The sequence below is a fragment of the Equus asinus genome, unplaced genomic scaffold (genome assembly GCF_041296235.1).
Source record: "Equus asinus isolate D_3611 breed Donkey unplaced genomic scaffold, EquAss-T2T_v2 contig_205, whole genome shotgun sequence".
Lineage (NCBI taxonomy): Eukaryota > Metazoa > Chordata > Mammalia > Perissodactyla > Equidae > Equus > Equus asinus.
The window spans coordinates 538,972-545,000 of record NW_027224856.1 but is presented as its reverse complement, the minus strand read 5'-3'; positions in this window follow the sequence as shown (position 1 = coordinate 545,000).

The window sequence follows — 6,029 nt, the reverse complement described above, 5'->3', positions numbered from 1 at the left end:
GCGGACGGGCCACCAGGAAAACACACGCGGGATCCCACCGCCAACGACACGCGAGGGCGGTCCCACGACGCCTGGGACGCCGGCCGGCCTCAGCCACCCCTCGGCCTCCCGCGGGCCCGGCCCCACCGCCGGGGCCTACGTGAGGCGCCCCCGCCGCCGGGGGCCGCCCCGTCCACCCAGCCACCCGTCTGCCTGTCTGGTCTGCTCCGGGGCCCACGTCCCGAGGGAACGCGCCCGAGAGCGGCGGCGGCCCCCACCCATGCCCGCACGCCACCACCGGCTGCGGCTCGGGACGGGAGCGAGCGGAGAGCCAGCCGCTCGCGGCGGGGCGGAGCCCGGACGGGGCCGGGCCCTCTCCCCGCCCCAGCGCGCGACGGGAGAACCACGCGCACGCTCGCGCACACGCGCGGCCCCGCGCCCGACGACGGCCCGGCCGGGCGTGACCCTCCCCCGACTCGGAGGGGGGAGGCGCCGGCCGCGGTAGGCAAAGAGCAGCTCTGCCCACGCGCCACGGTGGTGGCGTCCGTGGCTACTACGCGCAAAGGAGGGGCGGCGGCTGGGGGGTCCGGTACCCCAAGGCACCCTCTCGGATCGCTAGAGAAGGCTTTCTCACCGAGGGCGTGTCGCCCCCGCCCATCGTCCGCCATCGGGCCCACCAAGGCGCTTACAGACACCATGGCCACGCAACGCAGGAGGGGTCTGCGGTAGAGGTAAGGCCTAGAGCAAGTCGGAGCGTCCGTGGTCAGGGCCGCGAGCCCGCGCTGCCCCGGGCTCGCCATCTCTGGCCACACTGGGCTTAGCTAGGGATCTACAAGGCCCCTGTGCGGCTCCCAAGTCAGTGCCTCCTCTCAGGCCGAGAGACCAAGGGAGGCAGAGACTGGGACGGAGGTGCCGATCAAACAGCACCTCCCAACCAAAGAGCCAGCGCCACGCCGCTGGCTCGGCCCGCCACGGTCACTCCCACACCCGCGGGGAAACCCCAGCAAGGGGAACACGCGGGCACGCGCCCGAGCCTGCCCGCCCCCACACGGCACGCCGTGGGGGGCGACGAGGCACCCGTCCACCCCGAGGGGGACGAGGGGCACGCCTCCCTTACCGACTCGACCCCTCCGCTCCTCAGACACACCAGCGCAGTGGTTACCTGAGGAGGCCGACGGGAACAGGGAACGACACCGCCACTCGGCCTCGGGCGCCTGAGGGACGACCTGGAACGCTCCAGGGGCACCGCCAACGGCCTGGGGAACGCGCTCACGCGCCCGGGAAGGCGCGCGGCGCGGCGGCAACACGGCCCGCCCCACCGCGGGGAGGGCCGCCCGCGAGACACAGCCAAGAGGCACAGGCGGAGCATCCGCCGCGTCACGGAGACCCCGACACCGCCCACGCCACGAGGCACGGGGCGGGGGAGCGAGGTCGGGCCGGATTCCGCACCCCTGCCGCCTCCCACACGCCACTCGCAGCGGGGGAGAACGGGCGAGGGGACCCGCGGGCAGAGCGAGAAGAGCGGTCCCGTTCGCCATGAACGTCCGTCCCTCGTCTGGCACGGCTTAGGCCCGGCCCGGGAGAGCACAGCATCACCACATCGGTCGGCAGCATAACGCGAGGGACCCCCGAGCAAGGGAAGGCCGGCGAGGACAGCGAGCGGAGGAGCCTGCTTCAGCCTCACCGACCCCTCTCCTCCTCCAGCAAGCGCGGGCGACCACCCCAGGACGAGAACGCCTGACACGCACTGGCACGGAGCCGGTGGGATGGGGTAAGTCGCGACCGCACCCGGGTGCCGGCGGCAGGGAGTGCACGTGGTAGAGGACCCCGCGCCCCTAACCCCGCCGCCCTCGGGTACCAGAGACCGGAGGTGGCACCACGGTCGTGGGGGCGCCTGGAACGCACAAGAGCCGGCGCGCAGGCCCCAGCGGGCGGCTCAAGCGGCGGGGGTGGAAACGGGCGTCCGGTTCTCGGCCAGAGCCCGGAGCCCTCCCCGCACACGCATCCAGGCACCCGGAAGCTCTCGGGCGACTGTCACCCGAGCAGAGCGTGTCAGCACTTACCTGGCGGCACAAAACCACCCATTCGGGGGCAAGAATCGCCGCGCCCGGAGACGGGGCCCACCCACGGATCACCAGGGGAACCCCTGGATCACGGCCACGGCCACCAGACCCCAAGCACGACCCCATCGCCACCAGGCCCGGAGCTCCCGGGGCCATCTGGTCGACCCCAGAAGCGTGGCGGCAGGGGGAGCCGGGGACAGCCTCCCCGGGCCGCCCGCGCGGGCCGGGACCGGTCGGTCCCTCCCTCTGAGTCGCCGGGTCAGGACTTAGAAAAGAATTCCGCGGAGGCGCCTCCGGCGACCGGGCCCGGGGCGGGACCGTGGCTCCCGTCCCTCAGCCGGGGCTCCACCTACGCCTCGAGCCGGCCCCCTCCCGCCTCCGGACAAAGACGCGACCCGCGAAACTCGGAGAGAGAAGTCCGGTCCGACGGCCCGGACCCACCCCGGGCACGCGTCCGGGCCGGGGACGCCCTCCCCGGCCCGCCCTCGAGGGCTCCCGGGGCCGGTCCACGCTCTTCTCCAGGGCGGGACTTGGAAAAAAAAACTGCCACGGAGGAGGAGGCATCCGAGGACCGGGCCCGGTCCCCACCGCCAGAGCCGGTCGACTCGGAAGACCAGTGGGGAAAAGGCCAGCCCGGCGGCCGAGCCCGTCGCGCCCTCCACGGGCCTCCCCCGCAAGGCCCCGGCCGGTCGCCCACCTCCGGAGCGGGGCGCGGAAAGGGGATCGGCGACGCGGAAGGCCCGACCACCGGGCCGCCCTCGGGACGACGGCCGGGCACGGGACGAGCTCCCTCGCCCGTTCCCCCGCGGCGGCCCCCCACCCCCTCCCGGGGACGGAGGGGCACCGGCGGCTGCTGGTCGACCCGTCCGGGAGGCCCCACACCCCGGCCGGCACCGGGCGGCGCGGCGACAGCCACCTCCCTCAGTAGCCTGCACCTCCAATCTCCGGCGAGCGGGCGTCGCGCTCACGCCCCGGCGCCACCGGGCCAGATCCCGCCAGCGACGCCGGCCTCCCGGGACTCTGCCTCGGTCACCGCGGCCGAGTCCCGTCCCTTGGCCCGCGTCGCCGGAGCTCCGGAGGAAAGAGACGATATAAAAGCGGCCGCCAGGTGGCACCCGGCGACCGACGACCGCCTCAGCGGGACGGAGCCGGAGCGCGGGCCCGCCGGGGAGCACAGCCGGGCCGCCGGGCCGCCCGATCCCGTCCCGGAGCCCCCTCGGACCCAGCCTCCCGGCCCAGTGCGGCCCCGGGGCGTCCGCCCGCGGGCTCCCGGCCGCCAAGGCGCAGCCCCAGCCGCAGGAGGGGGACTCGGAAAAGGTTTCTCGGGCGATCACCGGGAAGGGGAAGGGGAGAGTTCCCCCCAGAGAGGCCAGGGGGCGGCCCGGGCCGGGCTGGGCCGGTGCGGCCGGGAGGCCGCCGCTTCCCGGAGCGGCTGGAGCGCCCCCGGGGTTCCCGGGAGGACTTAGAAAATCAGGGCGGGCGGGGACGGTCAAACCGAAACCAGGCACGTCATCCGAGAAGGACCGTGATGACGGGAGGAGGAAAGCTTTCCAGTCCAGAGGGCCTGTCGAAGGCAGGCGGAGAGTCTACCCGCTGAAACTGACGAAGATGGGCAAAAGAAGCTAGCTCAGGCGCCGACATTTAAGGAAATAAAAAAAAAAAAGCACGAGGGCGTGGAGAAATGGGGAAAAATCAACACTGAGAAATCTACCCTCTGAAACCGACGAAGATGGGCAACAGGGGCTAGCTCAGGTGGCAATTTTTAAGGAAAAATGAAAGGAAGTGCGTGGAGACCTGGGGAAAAAGCAACACGGAGAAATCTACCCTCTAGAACTGAGAAAGAAGCGCAACAGAGGCTAGCTCAGGTGGCAATCTTTAAGCAAAAAAAATAAGATAAAAAAATACAATGGCGAGGAGACGCGGTCAAAAAGCAACCCTGAAAAAGGTACCCTCTGAAACTGAGGAAGCAGGGCAACAGTGCCTAGCTCAGGTGACAATCTTTAAGCAAAAGAAACACACAAGGGCGTGGGGAGCTGGGGAAAAGGCAACACTGAGAAATCCACCCTCTGAAACTGAGGAAGATGGGCAAGAGAGGCTGGCTTCAGGTGGCAATCTTTCAGCAAAAGAAACACACAAGGGCGTGGGGAGCTGGGGAAAAGGCAACACTGAGAAATCCACCCTCTGAAACGGACGAAGATGGGCAACAGAGGCTAGCTCAGGTGGCAATCTTTAAGCAAAAAAAATAAGATAAAAAAATACAATGGCGAGGAGACCCGGTCAAAAAGCAACCCTGAAAAAGGTACCCTCTGAAACTGAGGAAGCAGGGCAACAGTGCCTAGCTCAGGTGACAATCTTTAAGCAAAAGAAACACACAAGGGCGTGGGGAGCTGGCGAAAAGGCAACACTGAGAAATCCACCCTCTGAAACGGACGAAGATGGGCAACAGAGGCTAGCTCAGGTGGCAATCGTTAAGCAAAAGAAACACACAAGGGCGTGGAGACCTGGGGAAAAAGCAACACGGAGAAATCCACCCTCTGAAACTGAGGAAGATGGGCAAGAGAGGCTACCTCAGGTGGCAATCCTTAAGCAAAAACAAAGCACAAAGGCGTGGAGCCCTGGGGACAAAGCAACCCTGAAATATCTACCCTCTGAAACTGAGGAACATGGGCAAGAGAGGCTAGCTCAGGTGGCAATCGTTAAGCAAAAACAAAACACAAAGGCGTGGAGACCTGGGGAAAAAGCAACCCTGAAATATCTACCCTCTGAAACTGAGGAAGATGGGCAAGAGAGGCTGGCTTCAGGTGGCAATCTTTAAGCAAAAGAAACACACAAGGGCGTGGAGGCCTGGGGAAAAAGCAACACGGAGAAATCCACCCTCTGAAACTGAGGGACATGGGCAAAAGAAGCTAGCTCAGGTTGCAACCTTTAAGCAGAAAAAAAACACAAGGGCGTGCAGACCTGGCAAAAAAGCAACAGTGAGAAATCTACCCTCTGAAACCGACGAAGATGGACAACAGAGGCTAGCTCAGGTGGCAATTTTTAAGGAAAAATAAAAGGAAGTGCGTGGAGACCTGGGGAAAAAGCAACACGGAGAAATCTACCCTCTAGAACTGAGAAAGAAGCGCAACAGAGGCTAGCTCAGGTGGCAATCTTTAAGCAAAAAAAATAAGATAAAAAAATACAATGGCGAGGAGACCCGGTCAAAAAGCAACCCTGAAAAAGGTACCCTCTGAAACTGAGGAAGCAGGGCAACAGTGCCTAGCTCAGGTGACAATCTTTAAGCAAAAGAAACACACAAGGGCGTGGGGAGCTGGCGAAAAGGCAACACTGAGAAATCCACCCTCTGAAACGGACGAAGATGGGCAACAGAGGCTAGCTCAGGTGGCAATCTTTAAGCAAAAGAAACACACAAGGGCGTGGAGACCTGGGGAAAAAGCAACACGGAGAAATCCACCCTCTGAAACTGAGGAACATGGGCAAGAGAGGCTACCTCAGGTGGCAATCCTTAAGCAAAAACAAAGCACAAAGGCGTGGAGCCCTGGGGACAAAGCAACCCTGAAATATCTACCCTCTGAAACTGAGGAACATGGGCAAGAGAGGCTAGCTCAGGTGGCAATCGTTAAGCAAAAACAAAACACAAAGGCGTGGAGACCTGGGGAAAAAGCAACCCTGAAATATCTACCCTCTGAAACTGAGGAAGATGGGCAAGAGAGGCTGGCTTCAGGTGGCAATCTTTAAGCAAAAGAAACACACAAGGGCGTGGAGGCCTGGGGAAAAAGCAACACGGAGAAATCCACCCTCTGAAACTGAGGGACATGGGCAAAAGAAGCTAGCTCAGGTTGCAACCTTTAAGCAGAAAAAAAACACAAGGGCGTGCAGACCTGGCAAAAAAGCAACAGTGAGAAATCTACCCTCTGAAACCGACGAAGATGGACAACAGAGGCTAGCTCAGGTGGCAATTTTTAAGGAAAAATAAAAGGAAGTGCG